Raw genomic sequence first — 27,353 nt, forward strand, 5'->3', positions numbered from 1 at the left:
GTTTGTTTTCCACCCATTTTATGGCTATTCTGAGTAATATCTACTGTGAATACTTGTGTATAAGTTTTTGTGTGGACATATATTTTCATTTATCTTGGATATAATTTACCTGGAAGTGGAATAGCTGGGTCATATGATAACTCCATGTATAACTTTTTGGGGAACCAGCATATACTTTTCCAAAGTGACTGCACAATTTTATATTTCTACCAGCAGAATATGAGGGTTCCAATTTCACTGCATTCTTGCCAACACTTCCTTTCTGTTTTGTTTTTTATAGTAACCATTTTAATGGACGAGAAGTAGTAACTCATTGTGCTTTTGATTTGTATTTTCCTGATTAGTGATGTTGAGCATCTTTCTATTTACTTACTAGCCATATGTACATCTTCCTTGGAGAAATGCCTATTCAAATCCTTTCTCCCTTTTTAATTTAGGTTATTTTTGTTGTTATGGAGTTATAGTAGTTCTTCATATATAGGGTATTAATCTATTTTTCATTTCATTGCCTGTACTTTTGGTGTTATAGTCAAGAGATCTCTTGCCAAATCCAACATCATGAAGATATTCCTCTATGTTTTCAGAATTTCTACAATGTTAGCTCTTCTACTGAAGTCATTGAGCCGTTGGAGTGATTTTTTTTATATGAATTAAGAGTACAGCTTTCATTCTTGCAATGTAGATTTCCAGTTTTCCCAGCATTGTTGAAAAGACCGTCTTTTCTCCATTGAATGGTCTTGGCACCCTTGGAAAAAATTTCCTTCCACGTGGGGTGGGGTGGAGCCTTTTCAATGGGGCCAGCAGTTTGGGAATTTGAGCAGGGCTGATTCTCAGGGGAATGCCAGGGCAAGCTGCCTGGTGTTAGCTAGTTTGATGGACCATGACAGACACAGCATCCTCCAAAACCTGGTCAGCTACTACATTAAAAAATTATGCCACTGGCACTTCTATCCCCAGAGAAACTAGATTCCTCCGCCTCCAGCATATGCTTTAAACCTAGCCCATGAAATTCCTTCTCATATGACCCAGCTGCTTTTCAAGCTGCTGCCTCTGTGCTGGGGCTCAGAACAAATTGATGAGAGGGAGCATCTTGGTCTCAGCCTTCTGGTTCTTTGGGACAAAAGCCCCACCAGTTTGCAAAGCCAGATGTTATGGGGGTTCAGCTTCCCAGTGCTGGTCCCCTTGTCTGGAGAACCCAAAGTGGGGCTTGATCTCCTCACTGCTCAGGGGGACCCTGTGGTTATTTTATCCCTCCCATTTAGGAGTCACCACACTGGAGGTGTGGGTCCTGATAAGACTACGTCTTGGCCCCTCCTACTATCTTGGTATGGCCTTTCCTTTCTACCCTTATTTATTAACAACACATCTGTTCTTCTGGTCTTCGGGTCATTCTTGGAGATCGCTGTCCTATATGCAATGGTAGTTTTGGTTTAGGAGGTGACAGTCTCAGGATTTTCCTGCTCCACCATCTTGGTCCAGACCTCCCTTATTTGTGTACTATAATCTAAAGGATACATTATAGTAAGTACCCAGTAGTACCTATTATTTTTATCTTCTCACCAGATTTTGGTTCAGTCACATGACCAGTTCCAAATTTAAGCCATGACATTTAAAGTGAACTGATTGAACCCTTTGGCAGATGGGACTGGCTTATGAAAAGAAAAGAAAATCTTATTTTACTAAACCTACAGTTCTACCTGCACTGTGCTAGATCTATATAATTGATTCTTTCACATTGACTGTTGACAATTTGATCAGTTCTTTGTGACCAACATTAGTGGCAGAAGCCAAAACAGTTTGGCCTGCAAATATTGAACTTGGTGGCGTTACGAAATGTTAACTCACATTAAGCAGCCATGTAGCAGTTCAACAACACACATATTGGGAGGTTGGGGAACAAAAAAGCCACAGAGAAAAAGTCGTTTGAGTGATGGGGCAAATTCTTCTAGGTCAACTACATTTGGAAAATGTTCTTTTTCTCCATCTAATATCCAGGGTTTCACAAAAATATTCCAGGGCAATAGTATAAACTTGGTAATGAATTAGTACAGCCAGCTGAATGCTGAAGTCAAAGTGTTAGTCACTTAGTTGTGTCCGACTCTTTGTGATCCCACGGACTGTAGCCCACCAGGCTCGTCTGTCCCTGGAATTCTCCAGGCAAGAGTACTGGAGTGGGTTGAATTCCTTTCTACAGGGAATTTTCCTGACCCAGGGATCACACCTGGGTCTCTTGCATTACAGGCAGATTCTTTACCATCTGAGGCACTCGGGAAGCCCAGGTGAATGTTACATGAGTGGAAATTAAATAAAAATAGACTTTAATCAATTAGTACTTCTGGGATTTCTCACATTGGAGAAATAAGATCAAGAACAGAGACAAGGCTAGCAAAAAAAAAAAAAAAAAAAAACAAGAGAAATTGGAACACAGTTGTTTAAATTTGGGTGGTTGATGCTGAAAATTTTGCCCTCTAAGGATTCTTTGGATAGGGAGAGAGAAAGGAATTAAAATTGTTTTCTTTTTGACCCCAGAAAGTGACACGTTTGCTACCTCAAATAATAATGCAAACACTATTGTGCGTTTGTGTTCAAACTCACTAGCAGGTAAGGTAAGCAGGATTTGTTTAAAGAAATTTTGCTTTTTCTGACATAGGGATAAGGACAGATACTGCCACTACCATAGGTCTGACTTAACTAGTTAGCTTCTGAAAGAAAATAGTTCTGGTTTCCATTTTTCAAATTCCACTGGAAAGGGGCTTGTTTATTACAGTAATTATGCTATAAGCATCCATTTAAAGAAAACTACTGTGGAAAATTTGATGAAAATGGGCTTTAAGCTTTCTTTGGACCCCATGATTTAAGATTTTTTTAAAAACAGAGCAATCTACAGAAACCTGAGTGTGTAAAATGGTATTTGCCACCCATCTAAATTCATGTTGAGTATTAAGCACTGGTAGAGTCTGAAATGAGGAACAAACAGTCACTTAGACAGCACATATTGCAGAAATATCCCATAAAGATGCAAGAGTCTGCATTAATCATCTGAGCAGGACAATGTGTGACCTTTTCTAATAAGAACGGGAGCATCTAAAGTGAACATTAAATTTCACTGCGGCCCTATTTGCTGTCTATCTGTGGCATTCATCACTGCTGAGATATAAATGTCCTCAGACTTTTGGAATCTGACAGTCATACTTCCTAGAGAGGGAATGTTCTGGGGAGTGTGGAAAGCTTGTTCACCCCCCAGTTTTGGCGACCTTAGAGCCGTTATGGCTTCGTGTCTCTTTCATTATGAAAGCAGAGCAGCTGTTGAGTGAGCAAGGTTAACAAACCTTGGAAAAATATTAAAGTTAATTTGTTTTTAGGGCTTTCCTAAACCCAGAAGTTGGAAGAAGATTATTTTATATGGGCCCATTAGTCTTTCAATAGTTGAATCTGCAGAGCTACTTTTAAGATTGACTCTTTGGGTTTTAAGTAGATATTATTGAGGGTGGGCATCTGTTTAACTGGCATGTGGAGTCATGAGGGGCTGATGGGTTGGTGTAGAAAGTGCTTTGGACTAATGAGCTGTTCAGAGACTGGAGAGTCATGAAATCTCAGCTCAACTTTTGACATTTAAAAGCCTTTGAAAGTAACTGGTGAATAGGATCAGTGTCCATACAGAATCAAAACAACTAGGTGGAGAGAGAAAAAGTAAGTATAAAAGGTTATTTGGGTGAATTCAAACTTTAAAAATAAAATCAGTAAATTTAAGTCAACCAAATTTGAGCAAGCAGTAGGGAAGGATGACAGGAATGGCCTGAGGGTCAGTCACATCTACTTCTTAGGTACCCCAAAGCTATGCAGTCTTCTCTGAACCTCAGTTTCTTCATCTTGAGCTTGTTATGATGAGTCTGGCCTGTGGATTTAATTTGAAGATTAAATGTAATAGATAAGATCGTAAGATTAAATATAATAATGCCCTAGAGCCTAATCTTTATGTGGTTGGTGAACTACACAAATAGTACAGGAATTGCATTTCTTAGGGAGTTGCATTTTTCAGAAACTCTAAGGGCCTTTCAGACAGAAAAAACAGAGTACTTTTAAGACTTAAAGAAAAAAAGACTTAAATATTAATGCATATATATGGAATCTAGAAAAATGGTACTGATGATCCTATCTACAGGGGAGCAATGAAGATACAAACATGGAGAAGGGATTTCTGGACACAGAGGGGGAGGGAGAGGGAGGGAAGAATTGAGGGAGTAGCTCTGAAACATAGCATTACCATGTGTAAGATGGCCAGAGGAAATTTGCTGAATGATACAAGAAGCTCAAATCATATGCTCTGTAACACCCTAGAGGGGTGGGATCAGTGGGAGGTGGGAGGAAGATTCAAGAGGGAGGGGACATGCATAAACCTATAGCTGATTCATGTTGATATATGGCAGAAAACAACACAATATCGTAAAGCAATTATCCTCCAATTAAAAATAAATAATTCTAAGAAAAGGAAACTTATAATGATCAAATCTAACTAAAGAACTAATGTTAAGGTATGAGAGCAATATATAGATGTAAACGGTTTTTATTATCTTGAAAAAGTGAAAGTGTTAGTTGCACAGTCATGTCCAACTCTTGCGATCCCATGGACTGCAGCTCAGCAGGCTCTTCTGTCCTTGGAATTCTTCAGGCAAGTATACTGGAATGGGTAGCCAGTCCCCTTTCCAGGGAATCTTCCCAACCCAGGGATCGAACCTGGGTCTCCTGTATTGCAGGCAGATTCTTTACAGTCTGAGCCACTAGGGAAACCCTTTTATTATCATAGTATGAACAAATTAAAATAATTTATTTGGTTAAAAAAAAAGGATTTAAACCTTCAATACTAAATATTTTGGATTATGAAAGAGGGACAATAAATAAGGATTTTTTTTTTAGAGACCTGCTCCCTGCTATTCAAAATATTACCAGTTTGGGTTAAATATTCTGAATTTCAACTCTAACCTAAATGTTCTTTGTAAGGATCAGTAATTTGTGCACCCTGAGCAGCAGCATCTGTTTCTAGATTGGGGTCTAGAAGCTCAGTGGCTGATGGACTCAGGCCAAGGTTGATTGGCATATCAATCAAAGAGATGAAGCTGAAGGCCTGTTCAAAAGGGGTGGCTGGATCTAAGTCTGAGGAAGTTGAGATTTGAAGAACAGAAGTCCCCAGGCACTAGGGGTTGAAGTGTCTATTGAGAGGTCCACCTCAGAAGTCTTGAAATCAGTAGGAAACAGCATAACCTGGAATTAATTGTCACCAGGCTAGTGTGAGCTGTTTGAGGCTCATTTCCCTCCCTGTAGCCCTTGAATGTTCTGAGACACTTTGCTAAAGGCAGAGCAGTCAGGTATTCAACAGCTGTAAGATCTTCCCAGATCCTGTCCAGCAATACTCCTCCGTCTTGGTCAGGGTATGTGGTGTCAACACACAAAACACTCAGCATAGCATCTGTCACATCAGGTGAATTCAGGGAATCCCACTATTCTCAGGACATGTGTGATTGGAGAGACTTTGGAGAACCCCCCAGGCATCTGAGCCCTCCTGCATCTGGGCTTTCTGCAGGGTCATGAAGAGACCAGTGCTGAGTGCTCAGTGCAAAGCGTCCTAAGGAAGCCTCTAGAAGAATCTGTAGTAGTGAGAAATTGATTGCCAATGACTTTTGAATGTAATATAGGGAAACAAATATACTTCAAAATATTTTGATTTATTTTTATACTTGCATTCGAGTTCAATGAGCTGAGAGAGGAAAGAGGAACAATTACAGAAAAATGGAAAAGTGAGGAAGTGACATTTTTGCTTTTGGAGACCAGTGATAGAGGTACTGTGCCTTTTGTGGTTCACAAGCTTGCTTTATGTCAGGAACTGTTTTAGTTACTTTAGCTCATCTAATGGTCTTACTTTAGACCTGTAAAGTTGATATTATCAACACTGCCATTAAACAGAGTTTAAATAATTTGTCCAAGGTCTCAGAGCAGAAAGTCAGGTCTCAGATCCAGGTGTTTTAGCTCCGGACTCCACATCTTCAATCCCTATGCCCAGCTCACTTCTACTTATGTCTCCATCCTTAATGCCACTGAGTTTCCACAGAATAGAAAATCACTGTATTGCTTTGCTTTGTCAGCATTCCCAGGAATACATAAAAACCACCTTTGTTAACTGGACAAGAACATGACTAACATTGACAAATACAACGGGCTCTCAACTTGCTGGAATCAATTCATGTAAATTAGACATTACCACAATGTCTTTAAAAAGAACTCATTCATTAACTTAACAAGTCCTCATTGAATGCCCACTACATGGCAGGCATTAAGCTAGATATATAGGGTTTTGTGGTGTGCTAAAGACTATTTAATAGTCTCATCCGACTCTGAAAAAAACAGCATGATATTTTAAAGTTGAAATATTCTACATTATCAGGTGTCAGACTTACACTAAAGATAAACTTCAGGATCACACTAAAGGTAAACTTCAATATCAAACTCCAGGCCTCAGGAGACTGCATATATCTACCTTTAACTAGAATCAGCACAAAACAGATTTAAAGGACTCTATATATAAGTTTAAGTACTGTGTACAAATAATGCAGTCACACTCCTATAAAGGAAAAATTGATCAGTTCCTTTACAAGAGAAGGATGAGAAACATTAAAATTAAAGCCATGCATTTCTGATATTTCTACATAGGAAAGATAGGGGGAGCATTTAAAAAGAAAAGAATGATTTGCTATGAATCAGTCAGCCAACAAGTGTAGAAACATGACAAGAGTTTTGGTCAAAGGTTTTCTGCACTGTGCTTCCCATGACCTCTGAAAGCAGAGTATCAGACAACTAGTTGGAGAAAGAGTGAAAGTTGCAGTTCTATTATATAGTAATTTCATGTCAAAAAGGAATTAATTGTCCATTCTCTTTGTGCTCTTGATAGTTGTGGTCAATGAATTGATCTGACACTGAAAATTAATGCCTGCCATATATTTTGTGTGAAATGATGATACTCTGCTCATCAAGTTGTCAAGGCAAGCCGTTACCTTTGCTGAGAAATCTATCTGAAGTTTAGCTTTTCCAAAAAATTGAAAAATCTAGATGTTTTATACATCAACCACACTTCCTATTCAGCGATGTGGTTCTCTGTACCTGGCCAAAAGATCAGCATTCTCTTGAGTTTTATTTACAGGTAAAACATAAGTGAGGTAAAACACCGTGAGGATAAGAAAATTCAAACAACTGAAAGAAACTGATGAACAGGCCATGCTATCTCAGGCAGAATCATACAGAATAGTCTCTTTAAGAATTTCGGAGGTGCAAAATTCAAATACTGTTCAAGCGATTAACCAGTGACAGGTATGTACATCAATGGTTAGTTGAATCTTAAAATGGACTCAAGGTGTTTTGGGGGGCGGGGCTAAGCTTATCTGCAAAATGTAGATAACACCATCCTTGAACAATGTTAGAGATCGATGAGGTAATTTATGTAAAATGAAATTGATTGTTCCAGGAAAAAAATAAAAAAACCTCATCTACAGACTCATCTAAGTATTCTGGACATCAATTTTTACCTGATCTTATTGTTAATGAAGTAAATTAGTGCCATTAAGGAAAAGTCAACATTAAGTAGCAAGTCCTTCATCTGAGAGCAGCAAGGTGAATTTTGGCTAGAATCTAGAAAAAATCTAAGCTGATGTCTTTCCTATAGCAGATAAGCATTCTATTTAAGAGTTTGAATATACTGGCTGTACTTTAGTTGGTTTCTACTTATATTTTGTTTTTGTTGGGAAAACACATTCTCTTAGAAAATAATAAGAATGATTATTATTTAATAGTCTTGATAATCAACATCTGTGTAGAATACAAAGCATTAAGTAACAAGTTGAATGTTTGCATCTTCTTTTATTCATATCTGCAAAGGACCTCATTATATATATATATATATATATATATATATATATATATATATTGTTTATGTTTACTTGCTAAGTCATGTCCAACTCTTTTGCAACCCCATGGACTGTAGCCCACCAGGCTCCTCTGTCCATAGGATTCTCCAGGCAAGAATACTGGAGGGGGTTGCCCTTTCTTTCTCCAGAACTATATGTGTGTGCATGTGTGTATGTGTATATATATATATATATATATATATATATATATATATGTATGTATACATACATACATATATATATGTATACACTCTTGGATAGCATAGCTTAAAATGTATTAAAAAATTTTAAGACATTGATTATTTTTCAAGAAGCATATTCTTCTGTGTGCATTACGCATTTAAAAAAAACTTTTATACAAGTTGCTACTTCACTAATGACAGATTGGCAAGGGATCAAGAGAAGTAATAAATGCATGTCGATTTTCCTACAAAATTCCCTTGTAATGTTAATAAAAGGGGCACAGTTACAATGTCAACTGAAGAACTGTTTCCTTTTCCAGACACTTGTTCTTAATGATGAGTTATACTTGAGGAAGACAAATACTGTTCTTTCCTAAAGAACTCATTTTTCCCCCCATGATTGAAATTTGAAGTCTATGATTTGTCACAACTCTCAGCAGGAAGTAAAATGGCCGAGCATGGCTTAACATGTCATTTATTCAAGTAATGTGGTCTCAATTCTGTGGGTGACAAAATTCTCCATCTCTGGTTTGCCCTTGGCCACCATTTTAGTCAGTGATTACAATGAAAGAGTGAAGTTTGGACTTTCAGAGTGGCTTTATCCTGGCTCAAGTTCAGAGTCACCTTGTTCCATCCTGTAGGAATAAAAATTAGATGTCGAAAGTAAGAAAAAGAACTTCACCATCACTAAGTATCTTAATTACTTTTCTGTATATGGAAGTTAACCTGAGCCTCTAAAGATATTCCTTTCCATGTATGGTGAAAGTTCCCCAACAAAAATGTGCATGTGATATAAATAGGTAACTTTCCAAACATTTTTAAAGAGCACAGCCCAAACTGTAAACCCTGCTGTAAAGGAAAGTAGCTTTACAGAAATCAGGCATTAGTCTATAAATTTGCATGAGTATGCCTCAAGCCTTAAGGACAGGATATCTGCATTGGCAGCTGAATGTGGTTCTTATGAATGGAAATAAAGTCACCTTCCAGTTCCTGCCACTTAGAAGAAAAGCCACCAGGAAGGAACTTTTCCCAACAATGAACTGTTTGACACAAATCCTCTGCCCTGGTGGTATGGGCTGAGTACATTACTTCTTTTCATTTTATCCTCCTAACCTTTCTCTTGAGTCATACTGTATCTTCAAAGGCCGAGTGTCCTTCAACCTCAATTTCCAATGTTCCAGTTTGAAATGTTAACAGTATTCAACTTTTCCCAAGTATTATACTCTAGGTCTGTGTAAAAATTAAAAACTTAAAATCTCATCAAAATGTTCCTGAAAAATCTCTTAAATATTTGATGAGAAAGAGTACAACCACTTGATTTTGTATGTATAACCTGCAGACATCTTGAAATGTTCTTCTATTAGTCAGTGTTTCTCTTTGACCCTCAACTAAGTATTTAATATTTTTCTCCAGGATTTAAGCAAGTCATCACCACCCACATTTTCTGGGCATCTTCATAAAATATCAGAAAACCTTTAAAATCATTTATACAGTCCTTTCATATGTCTCATCAGTGTACAAACACCTTTTCTAAAGCTGATTACCTTAATTCCTTGCAGTACACAGTCATTTGAATGGTTTCAGAGGAAACTGTCAAAACTGCTTAAAATGCTTTCTTTCATTTCTCAATATTTTTGTTATATGTTCATTATATACCTTATGAAATAGTAACAACTTCTTGTTTAACTTAAATTTTGAACACTGACCCATATCAAAGGGTATATAGTCTTTACAAACTTTGATTTGTGAAGTTATAGGGGAGCTAGCCCAGTTAACAAAGCAATTTGTTTCTTGTGAAATTAAAGGAAATCTCTCTGGATCCAGACACCATCTGTTGAACAAGCTAGTTAATAGAGTAGAAAGAGCATAGGGGTCAAATTACCTGGATTCAATTAAATCCTGGTTCTGCCTTTTCCTATACAAACAACCTGAAGTTAAATTCATTACCTTATCCCAAGGCTTGTTTTTCACATTTTTAATAATTATGATAATATTGCAAAGTTCATAGGATTATTGGGAATTTGAATAAGATACTGCTTTAAAAAATCACTTGTATGAAAAATACAAATATTGTTCTTACTGTTCTTGTGTTTTTTAAAAAGTGTGTAGCTTGGAGAATGAAGTAATATAGTGAGTTTGACAGACAAGGCAATGGCAACCCACTCCAGTACTCTTGCCTGGAAAATCCCATGGACAGAGGAGCCTGGTGGGCTGCCGTCCATGGGGTCGTGAAGAGTCGGACACGACTGAGCGACTTCACTTGCAATTTTCACTTTCATGCATTGGAGAAGGAAATGGCAGCCCACTCCAGTGTTCTTGCCTGGAGAATCCCAGGGACGGTGGAGCCTGGTGGGCTGCCGTCTAAGGGGTCGCACAGAGTCGGACATGACTGAAGAGACTTAGCAGCAGCAGCAGCAGCAGCAGCAGTGAGTTTGAATGTGTGTGTGTGTGTGTGTGTGCACGCACATGCATCCACTCAGTCACTTCAGTTGTGTCTGACACTGCAGTCCCATGGACTGGAGCCTACCAGGTTCCACTATCCATGGAATTCTCCAGGCAAGAATACTGGAGTGGGTAGCCATTCCCTTCTCCATCAGTTCAGTTCAGTTCAGTCTCTCAGTCGTGTCCGACTCTTTGCGACCCCATGAATCGCAGCACACCAGGCCTCCCTGTCCATCACCAACTCCCAGAGTTTACTCAAACTCATGCCCATCGAGTCGGTGATGCCATCCAGCCATCTCATCCTCTGTCGTCCCCTTCTCCTCCTGTCTCCAATCCCTCCCAGCATCAGGGTCTTTTCCAATGAGTCAACTCTTCACATGAGGTGGCCAAAGTATTGGAGTTTCAGCTTCAGCATCAGTCCTTCCAATGAACACCCAGGACTGATCTCCTTTAGGATGGACTGGTTGGATCTCCTTGCAGTCCAAGGGACTCTCAAGAGTCTTCTCCAACACCATAGTTCCAAAGCATCAATTTTTCGGCACTCAGCTTTCTTCACAGTCCAACCCTCACATCCATACATGACCACTGGAAAAACCATAGCCTTGACCAGATGAACCTTTGTTGGCAAAGTAATGTCTTTGCTTTTTAATATGCTATCTAGGTTGGTCATAACTTTCCTTCCAAGGAGTAAGCATCTTTTAATTTCATGGCTGCAGTTACCATCTGCAGTGATTTTGGAGCCCCCAAAAATGAAGTCTGACACTGTTTCTACTGTCTCCCCATCTATTTCCCATGAGGTGATGGGACCAGATGCCATGATCTTAGTTTTCTGAATGTTGAGCTTTAAGCCAACTTTTTCACTCTCCTCTTTCACTTTCATCAAGAGGCTTTTTAGTTCCTCTTCACTTTCTGCCATAAGGGTGGTGTCATCTGCATATCTGAGGTTATTGATATTTCTCCTAGCAATCTTGATTCCAGCTTGTGTTTCTTCCAGCCCAGCATTTTTCATGATGAGCTCTGCATATAAGTTAAATAAGCAGGGTGACAATATACAGCCTTGACGTACTCCTTTCCCTATTTGGAACCAGTCTGTTGTTCCATGTCCAGTTCTAACTGTTTATTCCTGACCTGCATACACATTTCTCAAGAGCAGGTCAGGTGGTCTGGTATACCTATCTCTTTCAGAATTTTCCACAGTTTATTGTGATCCACACAAAGTCGAATGCTTTGGCGTAGTCAATAAAGCAGAAATAAATGTTTTTCTGGAACTCTCTTGCTTTTTTGATGATCCAGCAGATATTGGCAATTTGATCTCTGGTTCCTCTGCCTTTTCTAAAACCAGCTTGAACATCTGGAAGCTCTCAGTTCATGTATTGCTGAAGCCTGGCTTGGAGAATTTTGAGCATTACTTTACTAGCGTGTGAGATGAGTGCAATTGTGCGGTAGTTTGAGCATTCTTTGGTATTGCCTTTCTTAGGGATTGAAATGAAAACTGACCTTCTCCAGTCCTGTGGCCACTGCTGAGTTTTCCAAAGATCTTCCTAACCCAGGGGTTGAGCCTAGGTCTCCTGCATTGCAGGCAGATTCTTTGCCATCTGAGCCAGAGTTTGAATAATTACATCCAAAACAGCTTCTTCCTATGAGTTGTTCATATGGCCTCATCAGAGAGCAATTTAGAAAAAAAGACAAAACACTAAAGAATGGTGATGTCTCTTCTTCTACACTTATTTCCTTCTCATACATGCCTAGTTCCCAGGTATTTTGGTAAAGTTGAATGTTCGGGTTTGTTTGTTAGGCTTTCAAGAAGAGACTTGGATAGGGGTGGTGTGGTGCTTTTTACATTTTAGAATAATCATCCTTAAAGTGACCAGGACCTCCTAACTGAATTGTATCTCATTGCTCTTTAATCTACCACCTCCTCTCCTATCTTCCTATAGGAGTGGAACATCTATTGTGGTATATAACAGAGATCTGGGCTGGATGGCTATTGGGATTAGACCATAAGGTCTCTAATACCATCCACTTTATTTTCAACATCAGAGTGATACTTCCTAATCCTGATGCTCATAACTGGGGGTACATAATATCTGTGATTTTTAATTTTTTTTAATTGAAGGATAATTGCTTACAATATTGTGTTGGTTTCTGCCTTACAGTAACATGAATCAACCATAGGTATGCACATGTCCTCCTCCTTCTTGGGAGGGGGGATTAGGGGTGTGATTCTTTTTTTAAACATATGTATAATTATCACCTTTGTTTTGAAATGTCCATTCTCTTTTGTGTGGCTGTGTTAACTGAAGGCATATTCACTAAAGTCTCCATTGGCTGACTCATGGCTGCAACCTGAATGTGGCTTCAGTTTTCCTGGAAACTGGTTAAGTTGATCATGTCCTTCTTTCACAGGCTCACATTGACTTAGCTTTTAATTACTAGCATTTTCTCTTAGAGTCAGTCTTCAATTTTCTTTTCTTACTGCAGACATCAACATGCAATGAGATCATCATCTTCCAACCGTTAACTGGTGCTGACACAATGATAGCTTTCAAATATTGGTTTTCGGACATTTGCCTGTATTTGCACTATGGACACCTACAAATCAAACATAGTGCTAAAATTCAAAAACTTTTTATCTTTCCAAAAAAGAAAGAAAAGAAAGAAATTTACCATTTCTCCTACAATTCTTCTTTCAGTTAGTTATATCACTTTTCACTTAATCTGGTAAGACAGAAAACATAAAGAAATCTTATACTCTATCCTTCATAACAAGTCAGTCAGCAAGACTTGTCAATTGCCTTTTCAAAATGTTTCTTTAATCCAACCATTCGTTTCACCAGAGCTGCCCATGTTCTAGTGTAGGTCCTTAATTATTAAGTCTAATTATTTAATCTAACACTTAATTATTAAATCTAACACCTAATGTCCTCTTCTTCCTTCCATTCCCCTTCCATGCAGCCACCCAGTCAACTGAAAATGAGATTCACCCATGTCAATCTTTTTCTGCTTAAAAACAAAAAAACTAAATAAAAACTCACTAAATAAAAGCTGAAAGAAACCAGCTTTTAGCTTTGTTGATTTTTGCTATGATCTCTTTAGTTTCTTTTGCATTTATTTCTGCCCTGATTTTTAAAATTTCTTTCCTTCTGCTAACCCTGGGGTTCTTCATTTCTTCCTTCTCTAGTTGCTTTAGGTGTAGAGTTAGGGTATTTATTTGGTTTTTTTCTTGTTTCTTGATGTAAGCCTGTAATGCTATGAACCTTCCCCTTAGCACTGCTTTTACAGTGTCCCATAGGTTTTGGGTTGTGAGGAAGGTAAGCTTCCAAACTCATTCTATGAGGCCACCATCACCCTAATTCCAAAACCAGACAAAGATGTCACAAAAAAAGAAAACTACAGGCCAATATCACTGATGAACATAGATGCAAAAATCCTTAACAAAATTCTAGCAAACAGAATCCAACAACATATTAAAAAAATCATACACCATGACCAAGTGGGCTTTATCCCAGGAATGCAAGGATTCTTTAATATCCGCAAATCAATCAATGTAATACACCACATTAACAAATTGAAAGGTAAAAACCATATGATTCTCTCAATAGATGCAGAGAAAGCCTTTGACAAAATTCAACACTCATTTATGATTAAAACTCTCCAAAAAGCAGGAATAGAAGGAACATACCTCAACATAATAAAAGCTATATATGACAAACCCACAGCAAGCATCACCCTCAATGGTGAAAAATTGAAAGCATTTCCCCTGAAATCAGGAACAAGACAAGGGTGCCCACTCTCACCACTACTATTCAACATAGTGTTGGAAGTTCTGGCCACAGCAATCAGAGCAGAAAAAGAAGTAAAAGGAATCCAGATAGGAAAAGAAGAAGTGAAACTCTCACTGTTTGCAGATGACATGATCCTCTACATAGAAGACCCTAAAGACTCTACCAGAAAATTACTAGAGCTAATCAATGAATATAGTAAAGTTGCAGGATATAAAATTAACACACAGAAATCCCTTGCATTCCTATATACTAACAATGAAAAAACAGACAGAGAAATTAAAGTAACAATACCATTCACCACTGCAACAAAAAGAATAAAATACTTAGGAGTATATCTACCTAAAGAAACAAAAGACCTATACATAGAAAACTATAAAACACTGATGAAAGAAATCAAAGAGGACACAAACAGATGGAGAAACATACCGTGTTCATGGATTGGAAGAATCAATATTGTCAAAATGGTTATTCTACTCAAAGCAATCTATAGATTCAATGCAATCCCTATCAAGTTACCAACGGTATTTTTCACAGAACTAGACCAAAGAATTTCACAATTTGTATGGAAATACAAAAAACCTCGAATAGCCAAAGTAATCTTGCGAAAAAAGAATGGAACTGGAGGAATCAACCTGCCTGACTTCAGACTCTACTACAAAGCCACAGTCATCAAGACAGTATGGTACTGGCACAAAGACAGAAATATAGATCAATGGAACAGAATAGAAAGCCCAGAGATAAATCCACAAACCTATGGACACCTTATCTTTGACAAAGGAGGCAAGGATATACAATGGAAAAAAGACAACCTCTTTAACAAGTGGTGCTGGGAAAACTGGTCAACCACTTGTAAAAGAATGAAACTAGAACACTTTCTAACACCATACACAAAAATAAACTCAAAATGAATTAAAGATCTAAATGTAAGACCAGAAACTATAAAACTCCTAGAGGAGAACATAGGCAAAACACTCTCCGACATAAATCACAGCAAGATCCTCTATGACCCACCTCCCAGAATATTGGAAATAAAAGCAAAACTAAACAAATGGGACCTAATGAAACTTAAAAGCTTTTGCACTACAAAGGAAACTATAAGTAAGGTGAAAAGACAGCCCTCAGATTGGGAGAAAATAATAGCAAATGAAGAAACAGACAAAGGATTAATCTCAAAAATATACAAGCAACTCCTGAAGCTCAATTCCAGAAAAATAAATGACCCAATCAAAAAATGGGCCAAAGAACTAAACAGACATTTCTCCAAAGAAGACATACAGATGGCTAACAAACACATGAAAAGATGCTCAACATCACTCATTATCAGAGAAATGCAAATCAAAACCACAGTGAGGTACCATTACACACCAGTCAGGATGGCTGCTATCCAAAAGTCTACAAGCAATAAATGCTGGAGAGGGTGTGGAGAAAAGGGAACCCTCTTACACTGTTGGTGGGAATGCAAACTGGTACAGCCGCTATGGAGAACAGTGTGGAGATTTCTTAAAAAACTGGAAATAGAACTGCCATATGACCCAGCAATCCCACTTCTGGGCATACACACTGAGGAAACCAGATCTGAAAGAGACACGTGCACCCCAATGTTCATCGCAGCACTGTTTATAATAGCCAGGACATGGAAGCAACCTAGATGCCCATCAGCAGATGAATGGATAAGGAAGCTGTGGTACATATACACCATGGAATATTACTCAGCCATTAAAAAGAATTCATTTGAACCAGTCCTAATGAGATGGATGAAACTGGAGCCCCTTATACAGAGTGAAGTAAGCCAGAAAGATAAAGAACATTACAGCATACTAACACATATATATATAGAATTTAGAAAGATGGTAATGATAACCCTATATGCAAAACAGAAAAAGAGACACAGAAATACAGAACAGACTTTTGAACTCTGTGGGAGAATGTGAGGGTGGGATATTTCAAAAGAACAGCATGTATACTATCTATGGTGAAACAGATCACCAGCCCAGGTGGGATGCATGAGACAAGTGCTCGGACCTGGTGCACTGGGAAGACCCAGAGGAATCGGGTGGAGAGGGAGGTGGGAGGGGGGATTGGGATGGGGAATACGTGTAAATCTATGGCTGATTCATATCAATGTATGACAAAAAAAAAAAAAAATAATAATAATAATAAAAGAAAAAGCTGAAGTACAAAAAAAAAATAAAAAAAATAAAATAAAATACTACTTATGCTTTAAAAAAAAAAATAAAAATAAAAGCTGAAAGAAAGACTACTTTATTAACAACCTATTCTCAACCTATCTGTCCAGATTCATGGCTCTAGGATTTTATACTTAGATTTTTGTTCATGGCTCCCCCTTTCTTCTTGTTGAAATAAACATTGATGCACTCTTCAGTCCCTTCACTGGGACACTGGGTACCAATTCCTCTGAGCTCTTAAAGGACAACACTCCTGCCATCATTCCCACCCCCCCCGCTCCCGTGTCATAAGGTATTCTCTTTCCACTGAATAATTCCCTTCACCATATAAACATGCTAAAATATCTCATTTTAAAAACGCTACCTTTTTCATGTCCCTCAAGAGGTAATGCTCTATGTTTTTATGGACTTTTTAAAAATATTCATTTTAGGAAAAAAAAAATGGAGAGAAATGAAATAAACTCATGCTTTAATTCTGCCACTTTAATGTCCTAATTACTAGAGATTATAATACCTGATAATTATAACTCAAAATTCTTTGTTTCTTAAGACAGTTTTGACTATTTTCATAGGTTTATTAGGTGAGTTTTATGATCATTTTGATTGGTCTTACCCAATCCCACTTCCCCTTTAAATACCCTTCAAATTTTGATCAGAATTGCTGATGTTTTTCAGTCACCAAGTTGTGTCCTACTCTTTGGGACCACATGGGCTGTAGCACACGAGGCTCCTCTGTCCTCCACTATTTCCCTACTCAACCACTGTTGAGTCAGTGATTCTATCTATCCATCTCATCCGTGGCTGCTCCCTTCACCTTTTGCCTCAGTCTTTCCCAGCATCAGGTTCTTTTCCAATGAGTCAGTTCTTTGCATCAGGTGGCCAAAGCACTGGAGCTTCAGCATCAGTGCTTCCAATGAATATTCAAGACTGATTTCCTTTAGGATTGACTAGTTTGATCTCCTTGCAGTCCAGGGGACTCTCAGGAGTCTTCTCCAGCATCATTATTTGAAAGCATCAATTATTTGGCTCTCTGCTTTCTTTATGGTCCAAATCTCACATTGGTACATGACTCCTGGAAAAACCATACCTTTGACTATATAGACCTTTGTTGGCAAAGTGATGTCTCTGCTTTTTAATACACTGTCTAGGTTTGTCATAACTTTCCTTCCAAGGAGCTAACATTTTTAAATTTTATGGCTGCAGTCACTGTCTGCAGTGATTTTGAAGCCCAAGAAAAGAAAATCTGTCACTGCTTCCACTTTTCTCCCTTCTATTTGCTGTGAAGTGATGGGACTAGATTCCATGATCTAATGCTCTATTTTTAAACTCACCTTTTCAGCAGAAGTCATTCAAAGAATTGTCTATACTCAAGACTTCTTCTTCCTACACTCCTCCCCTGATTTCATTCTAATCAATTTTTCATCTCCAGAAATCCACTAAATCCTCTCCAGTCAACATCAAGTATGATTTCTATGTTACCATTTGAAGACACTTTAGGTTTCATCTTACTTTATTTATATCCTTCAGCAAAGGTACATTGTCTTCACTTGAACTCTGGGCTTCCCTTCTCTCTTGAGTCTCTCCTTTCCTATCCCAGATTGTTTCTTGATTCCACTGTACATACCAGATTCCAAAAGCTGGAACACCTGAGGGCCGAGGGCCTGAGCCTCCAATCTTCTCTGCCTGCACTTGCTCCATTGATGATTTCACCCATTGTGACTGTAGTAGTTCCACAGGTAAACCAATGACTTCCAAATTCATACCTCTTGCTCTGACCTTATTCTTGAACTTCAGATACACTTGAGCACTTGCCTACGTGAGATTTCACTTGCATGTCTGATAGGCCTCTTAGGTGTTCAGTAATTGAGCTCTGCCTCTATCAGTGTCAAGTATGCTCTGCATAAAGTCTTCCCATCTCAGTCACTGTCAACTCCTTCTTCATTGTTCAGGCCTCAAAAAGCATGGAGGCATTTTTAGACAAGTTATTCCCATATTTGCTCCATTGCAGTGGCCTCCTAGTTTGTCTCTCTGCTTCCATCTTTGTCCTCCGTAGAGTTGGGGTATGTGTACAGTCATGTCTGATTCTTTGCAACCCCATGGATTATAGCCTGGCAGGCTCCTCTGTCTGGGGAATTTTCCTGGCAAGAACACTGGAGTGGGCTGCCATTTCCCCCTGCAGGGGACCTTCCCGACCCGGGGATCAAATGCTCGTCTCTTGCATCTCCCGCATTAGCAGGCAGATTCTTTGCCACGGCCACAATCTGCGAATCCCGTGTCCTTCTTTGGTCTTTTCCTGACACAACATCCAGAGTGATCTTTTAAAGTATCAGTGCAAGTGAGATCATATCAGTCCTTCTCTTCAAAATCTCCAATGCCTCCTTGTTTAACTCAGAGTAAATCCCCAGACTCTTACTCTGGCCCCAAGACCTTCTGTGGTCTTTCTCTTCTACACATTTCAAGCCATGATCACCTGGTGCCCTCCTTCCCTCACCCCTCAGCTCTAACCTATTGGCCTCATTTCTGTGTCTGCAACATCCCAAGGATGCTGTGGTCTCAGGGCCTTGGTACATTTTTCCTTTGCCCAGAAAACTTTTTCCTTATATCTATATTGCCTTTTTTCCACTTTCTTTGGATCTCTGTTTATCAATTTAACCTAGAGGTCTTCGACCACAACATCATGTAAGTTACACACTCCTCCTGCTGTATCTCTTTATGATACTTCCTAGTATTTATCACTTAAGGAATAGGAATTTGATATTTAAGCCCAATTTATAGCATTAGGATGTAAGCTCCAGTGAGCAGCAGGACTCACTTGTTTTTATTTGTTGATAGCTTCTTTGGACCTAGGTAAGCACTTTACTGGGCTTCTCAGGTGGCACTGTGGTAAAGCACCCACAGGAGAATGCAGGGAACTGAAGCAACTTAGCCCAAGCACTAAGTACTTAGTCATGCCCTACTCCAGGGGGTCTTCCTGATTCAGGATTTGATCCTGGGTCTCCTGCTTTGCAGGCAGATTCTTTACCATCTGAGCCACCAGGGAAACCCTAGTTAAGTACTAAGAGCAATAAATATATACTGAATAGAAAAATGGTTAACATTGTGCATATATACCTAAGTAAGCAAGGTTTATTTATTTATCTATTTATTTTTAAGAAAATTCATCACAATTTCTGGCAAAATGACTCAGAATGACTGAAAGTGGTCTGCCATTTGAGTAATCTGAAGAGAGCAGCCCGGGGCAGTTCACATCACATTTTGTTCAGAAATAAACATAAATAGTAATTTAATTTTTAGCTAAGGCAGTGGCTCTTCCAAAAGGACAATTAAACCCCCTGAAACGAAGAGGGGATTAAAATTAGTGAGACTGGAAAACCAAGAGGAATTTAACGACCAAATTGAGATCTCTACTTGATCTTGGCCTTGATCAACATACACCAGTCAGGTGACCCCACAGAGATCATTAGGACAGTGTTCACTTTTTCTCCCACTCTTTTTAATGCTGGCGATGGTCATGCACAGGCTGAACGTAGGGGAGTTTGTAGCTGGGAAATGGTTCTTCTTACAATCGGAGTGGAATGAACCTGATAGATTAACTGGGCCAGTGGTTTTCAACCATTTCCCCCCGAAAGCGATACTTTAATACCTGCCAGGTAGCCTGTCCCTGAACTTTGTCCTCACTTCACTCACTTGAGCTTGCTACACAGGTGATATCACCTGTGGGTTCTGTGCAATTTCAAATTGCTACCTAAATGCCCCTCCGCCAGAACCATTTCTCTCCTCCATTTATATACTGGTATCATGAAGCTGGGAACTGTTTTCTAGATGAAACCTGTCATTTTTCAGAAAAGAAATCTGAGGCTTACAGAGAATAACCAACTCACCCAAGGCCATGGAGACAGAGAGTAAAGATCTCAAAAGTCAGAGAATAAGAGATCTAGAGACTGAGCAAGACATCTTCCTGGCATGGTATTTATTTCTCTGTTAGTGAGAAACAAGTGTCAAAGGGACAATGGCCAAGCCATCAGTTCAGTTCAGTTGCTCAGTCGTGTCCAACTCTTTGCGACCCCATGGACTGCAGTATGCCAGGCCTTCCTGTCCATCACCAACTTTCGGAGTTTATTCAAACGCATGTCCATTGAGTCGGTGATACCATCTATAGATTGCATCTAAATATGGCCAAGACGTATATAGGAATAAACCCTGACCGACCACCTGCAGGGACCAGTCCAGGAAGCCAGGCTGCTCTCCACTATAACCAATCCAAGAAGTCAGAGTGTTGTCTGTAAGAACCAATCCAGGAGACTAAATACAGCCATGTGACAACTGGTCTGAAATGGCTAAGATGTGATTAATATTAATAACTGACAATTTCCCTAATTTTGCCCTCTCTTCCAACATAGGACCAACCTGAGAACCCCAAACATGAACCCCTGACCAATCACAAAGGATGCTCACAGAGGATGCTCCACCTGTAGCTAGCCCACCTGCAGGGTCTCCATGCCAACAGCCTCCAATCAGGGCACACCTGATGTCACCCTGCTTCCACCAGAAGGCTTGCCCATGTCTCTACCTGCCTTTAAGTTTCTGCCAAACACAAGTGATGGTGGCTGACCCCTTGCTATAGAAAGCTCTGAATAAACAGCCTCTTCTTGGTCTCATGTGGATGAACTCACTGATTTCCACAGCTCTCATGGACATCCCATCAGACACAGTGGGCGCTACCCAACTCTGCAGACCCCAGCCTTGGACCACGAGTTTCCTGAGAAGACAGAGAGGCCCCTAGTGCCCCGCTATACACAGCTTGTCAAGTCCACGCTTACGTGGTAAGTCAGCTTTAGCTCCGAAGTTTGTTGTCTTTGTGTTGAATTTCTCAGCTATTTATTCCCAGTTTGGTCCCCAGATTTTGTTGTTGGTTCCTATTTGGTTGGCATGCTTGGTGGAAACAGGCTTTTTCATCCCTGTTGCTCTCTTTTTTGTTACTGTTTTATGTTGTGCTGTGTAAAAGTGGTTTTTGGTTATAAAAGGAGAGTAATTGTATGGTACAGGATAGGCAGGGATTCTTGAAGTCTGTTGTTCTAGCTGACCTCACACACTGGTGACTTTGTGGTTCCCTAGGCTGGTATCTACGTGGACAAACTTTGTTGTGGGTCACCAATACATCCTAACCATGTCATTGTAAATGAAGACTAAATTCTCTTGAATTCCTACTGCAGTACTATATTACACATTACTAAATGGTGTTGTCTTCCATATTTCTATAATGTGTAATGTGTTTATTACTGTCAAAAAACTTTGCAATATTACTATTATTCATTGTGTTCTAATACTCTCTGCCAGAACTCCTGGAAGAGAAATTTGGCTCAGTTGGCAAATTTATCCAGGGCTGGTTCTGGGCACTTTTTGGTTCTGTCAAGGTGTCCTGCCTTGTATATCATAGACATTTGTACATGTTTGCTTTTCTTAAATGGGAAGAGAAGGAGGGAAGACAGCTATAGAACATCAAGCTGATACCCATATATTCATTTGATCTGACTCCATGACTGAGATTTTATTATCTGTATCTTAAATGTGAGTAAAAAGAGGATTGGAACGATTCAGTAACTTTACCAAATCACACAGCTAGCTAGTGGTGGATCAGGTGTTCAAACCTAGTCTAAGTTCAAAGCCTACCTTCTTTCTGCTTTGCCACACTAACCCTTAAAGCATAAACACAATCACAGCTTAAAATCTGCAGTATAATTGGATGAAATGATATTAACACAAAAATATTTAATGCATCACGTTTTGGGGGGGCAGATTTCTGCTTGAGGTGAAAGAATCCTGGGTTCTTCTGTTGCTAGAGCGCTTGTTGGAGTTCTGGCTCCTTAAGCAGGAATTCAGCACAGCCGGCTTTCCTAGTTAATGAAGTGTGTGCTGCCCTCTACTGGCACCATGAAAACACTACCTCCTGCTTCATGTTGGCTCAGCACGGCAAAGGATGTAAAGGTTCAAGTCTCCCTGTCGTTTTCAGAGATTTCCAGTGCCTCTGGTTTCTCTCTGTTGTATTTTCTCCTTGAATAAACTTAACGAACTTCAGATTCTTTCCTTACCAACCTCTTCTGGCTATGTCGTTCCTGTTGATACGTTTTAGATTTAGCAGAGGAACCTAAAAAAACGAAAGCTACATCTTCCTTAATGGAAATGCAGGAGATTAGAAATTGGCATGTGCGCTAGGATCAAGGATGCAGCAGTCCTTGTTATTTGCTGTCAATATTGCCCTAGATTATAGGTGACTAGTATGTAAACTTTTGAAGCCATTATTCTTCCCTGTGCTATATAAAACTGATGATTGATTCTCAGTAAGCCAATTTTAATATTCACCTGTGCATTTAATCATTCATTTAGTAAACCAAAACCTGTTCAAGTCTACTCTGTTCCACCATGCTGGTGGTGAGGTGGTACAAATGAGAAGAAGCTACCTACAGTTCAGCAGTGAAAATGGGCATGCAAACAAATAATTGCAATGCAGTTTAAATAATGCTGTGATCTTTACAGACTGCCGAGCATTCTGAGAAAGAATGACTAATCTTTGCATGAATGTTACCAGGAGACTTTACGGATGAGAGTGTGCTTCCATTCCCAGATAGGGAAGAGTTTACATGATGGATAACAAATGAGGGGGATTTCAAATTGAGGGAATTCATGTCAAAGGTGTGAGGATAGGAAAAATGGAAAACAAAGCCAGAACACATGGTTCTATGTGTTGACATGAAGAATATCCAGGGAGTGTGTGAATGGAGTCTGGGATATAAAGAGAAGAGTTTGAAGGGGCTAACTTCCACACATGATAAATTTGGGCTACGTGTTGTGTGTATTATGTATACAGAGAAAGATGGTGGGAAAGTATTGAGTATTTTCAATCAAAGATTCTTATTCAGGTTCTATCTTGTGCAGTACGAAGTGGGAAATGACTAGTGTAAAGGAATCAGTGGGAATGCCAATTGTACTTTGGAAAATGCATACTCTCTGGGATATTTTCTGAAATCTTTTGCCTGATGGCCTAATTAAATAGATAACTACTGAATTCTACTCAATACTGTAATATGTAACCATATATCAACTCTTTAATGTTAAATTGAATTTGAGGGTAAGATTTTGTAACTATTGCTTGAATAAGAGAAATAAAACAAACTTTCTTTTCCAATATCCACCATCCACCTCCATTTCAGAAAACAAAATTCTCCACTCTGTTTTGTTCATATAAAGTAAGTTTCTGACTACATTTTATCTACTTTATGTGGGTTTGATTTTTTTAATGAACTTTACTGTGTATTATAAAGAATTCTTGATATAAAAATTCAAAAAATCAAAAAGTGATTAAAAATTATCCTCTTATACCCAACAAATACCCTGAAGAAGGAAATGGTAACCCACTCCAGTATGCTTACTTGGAGGATCCCATGGACAGAGGAGCCTGGCGGGCTGCAATCCATGGAGTCGCAAAGAATTGGACACAACTGAAGCGACTTAGCATGCACCAAACAACTAAAGATTCCTATTTTAAAGTGAGCAACACTTTGCTGCTAAGGTTTTCTAGGCTACATGTTTTATAGGAAGAGTTTAAAATCTCCAATCACAAGCTCATATGGTGTCTGATTCAGTGTTACCAATCACAGGTAAACTGGATGTTCAGATGATGCTTCCATGGCCATGGTAATTTGTTGCAATTAACTATTAGTTAATAGAAGTTTAAAACAATACTACCATTCATACCTCTGGTATGGCTACAGATTTATTTTCTTCATCATTAATTAATTTTCTATTTATAGGTAACCAATAAAGTTGCTGCTAGGAAGTCTGCCATGTTATCATATCTAGCTAATGAGTTTTACCTAAACTCTCATTAGAAAACTTTTCAATTAGGCAGCAATGCCTTATTGGGTACAGTGTGTGGGAGGAAGTGATATGAAGGAAAACCTCTTATATTAACGAAAGAATTTACTCTAATTTTATTAGCAGAATTCATGGCTCAAAGCCTTGTTTATGAGATCTGTTCTCACCTCCTCCATCTCTGATTCTGTAGGCATTTTTACATGCAAGATATACTCAAATTCTATGAATATATTGTCATTATTTTGCATTATATGTAGCTCTTCATTTGTAATTTGAGGCCAAGTTTATCATTTTTAAATTTAATTTCTTTTAATTTTCAATTTTAAAAGTTTTTGTATCATTTTGAAAGATTAATTTCCATTGACAGTTATTACAAAATATCGACTCTTTTCCCTGTGTTGTACAATATATCCTTGAGCCCACCTTACACCCAATATATATTGTTTAAGGACTCTGAACTCACTTTTGGATAATCACCACTTATTCTTTTATATGCTAATAACAAAACAGAAAATACCTAGAAATATGCCAAAGAACGATGATCCCTAGGTCTTTTGCCTTGGTCTTAATTATTCACCAGCAGTTCCAGGAACAACATACTCACACTTTTTAAGGGCCCCCTCTCCTTGATGCATTTGATATAGTCGAGCAGCTGACTGGGGAAACGGACCTAGTAGTGAAATGCTCTGCTACTGAGAAATTTGAGTACTGAAAAGCTAGTGTTGTCAATGCCAGCTTTCCCCAGGTAGGCCAGGCCTCTGTTTCTATAGCAGGCATGACCCAGTGGGAGAAAGTCATCGTTCATCTCAGCACAGACACTAAGTGGGAATTCAAGTGAGAATTACTGGCAGGTGTCACCTGCTCCCATCGTTGGGTGGAGTTGTATTCATCTTTCCATAAAGAGCATTCTCCAACAGTATCACTTGGTCAGAGTAAAACATGCTGCTGCATTTTCATTTCCAGAAGCAGGGTGAGCATGAGTGTTCTCTGAGCTCAACTTACCTCTGAGGCAAGTCAAGCCGTGTTGGCTTTTCAGATGATTTTGAGTAGCCTTAATGGTCCTCTGGATGGTAGCAGGCCCTGGTCATTCTTGGTTCTGATGTGGATAACTATTAGTCAAATAATAGACTCATCATTTGATCTGAAGGGTATTTGCTGTTTTCCTTGAAATGTGAGAAAATCAAAAGCCCAAAATTTGGAATGGCTTTTATTTGCCCCTCAAAGATCCACTCTCCACCCATCTCTACCTTCCTCTGTAATTTAGGAAGCTGACTTTGCACAGTTGCATCAATCAGTCTTCATTGTCCTCTGCCTTTCTGTTGGATTTCTGGAGAAGGGGGAGAGGGGAGTCAGACAACAGACAGAGAACTGGAAGAAGGAGAAGCTCTGGTCCTTATTCCCCCACTTGTCCTGCTAGGCCACAGGTTGGTAGTGGTTGCATTCTACACTGAAGGCCATGGGCACCATTGTGGTGGTCTTTTCCTATAGCTAGAGTCTCATCCTATTCTAGTAACTGGTAATCCCCTCCCCTTGAGCACAGACAGGTAGAATCTGTGATTTGTTTCTAAGCAACACAGCATGCAAAGGTGATCAGATATCACTCCCTTGATTAGGGTTACATGGTAGAGATCTACGGGGGTCTCTAGAGCCTTAGGGAAGTCTCTAGTCAGCATGAAAATGGGATCTCAGGCCTACAAACACAAGGAGATAAATTCTGCCATCAGCCCAAGAGTACTTGGAAAGGAATCTTTCCCTGTTCAAGTCTTGGATAAGACCACAGCCCCAGCCAATACCTGGACTGTAAAACAGTGAGACCTTAAGCAAGGGACCCAAGAATCCTGATCCACAGAAATTATAAGATAACATGTGTGTGTTGCTTTAAGCCACCAACAGAAACAAAGCCAGCAGTAGAAAACTAATACAAGTCCCTTCATTAATGATCTTTTGAGGGTGACATCTATTTCTTTCCAGGACACTAAATGAAACAGGTGGACCAGACGTTGGCCATTACTTTTTGTGAAAGGCCCATATAATAAACATTTTAAGCTTTGCGGGTCATAAATGATGCCTGTTGTGTATTCTTTCTCTCTTAGAGTCTTCTAACTATTTAATAATGTAATAAACATTCTTAGTTCTTGGGATATATGAAAACAAGTGGTCTGCTAGATTTGGCTCATGGGCTGTAGTTTGCTGACCTCTGTTTGACAATCATATGGTACTGTGAGATGAGTTTGTATTACATTGTATATTAAATACAATATTTATTGTATTGCTATATATTCATCAGAATTTATTTCCTGTACTTCCTGAGCACAAATCTAGATACCATTTCCCAGCACATGAAGTCTGTGTGTAATCTACGTGTCTGAATTCTGTCCAGTGGAATGAGGGTGAAAGTGCTCTAAAAAACTCCAGGTCTGGTCTACAAACATCTCGTGCAATTCCCCATGCTTGTTGATCCCCCATGCTCTGGCTGGAGTTAAGTCTTCAAAGTTCTCGTGGATGGAAGTGCCACAGTGTTGAGGAGGGCTGCATCCCCATATTTCATCATGGAAGACTGCTTACAGAACTCTCATATTTAACTACAATATGTATGAGAAATAAGTGGTTATTGTTGGTAAAGCCACTGAGATTTGGGGATCCATTCATCTGTACATATCTCAAAGCTAGCAGTACTGAAACTGAAGTTAAAGTGTTAATTGCTCAGCTGTGTTCAACTCTTTGCAACCCCATGGACTGTAGCCAGCCAGGTTGTCTGTCCATGGGATACTCCAGGCAAGAGTGGGTTGCCATTGCCTTCTCCAGGAGATCTTTCTGACCCAGGGATAGCATCTGGGTCTCCTGCATTGTAGATGGATTCTTTACCGTCTGAGCCACCAGGGAAGCCCAGCAGTACTGAGGAGGAACTTATTCTACACATATTTGCAGAAGAGAATG

Source organism: Dama dama, chromosome 27 (genome assembly GCF_033118175.1).
Source record: "Dama dama isolate Ldn47 chromosome 27, ASM3311817v1, whole genome shotgun sequence".
Lineage (NCBI taxonomy): Eukaryota > Metazoa > Chordata > Mammalia > Artiodactyla > Cervidae > Dama > Dama dama.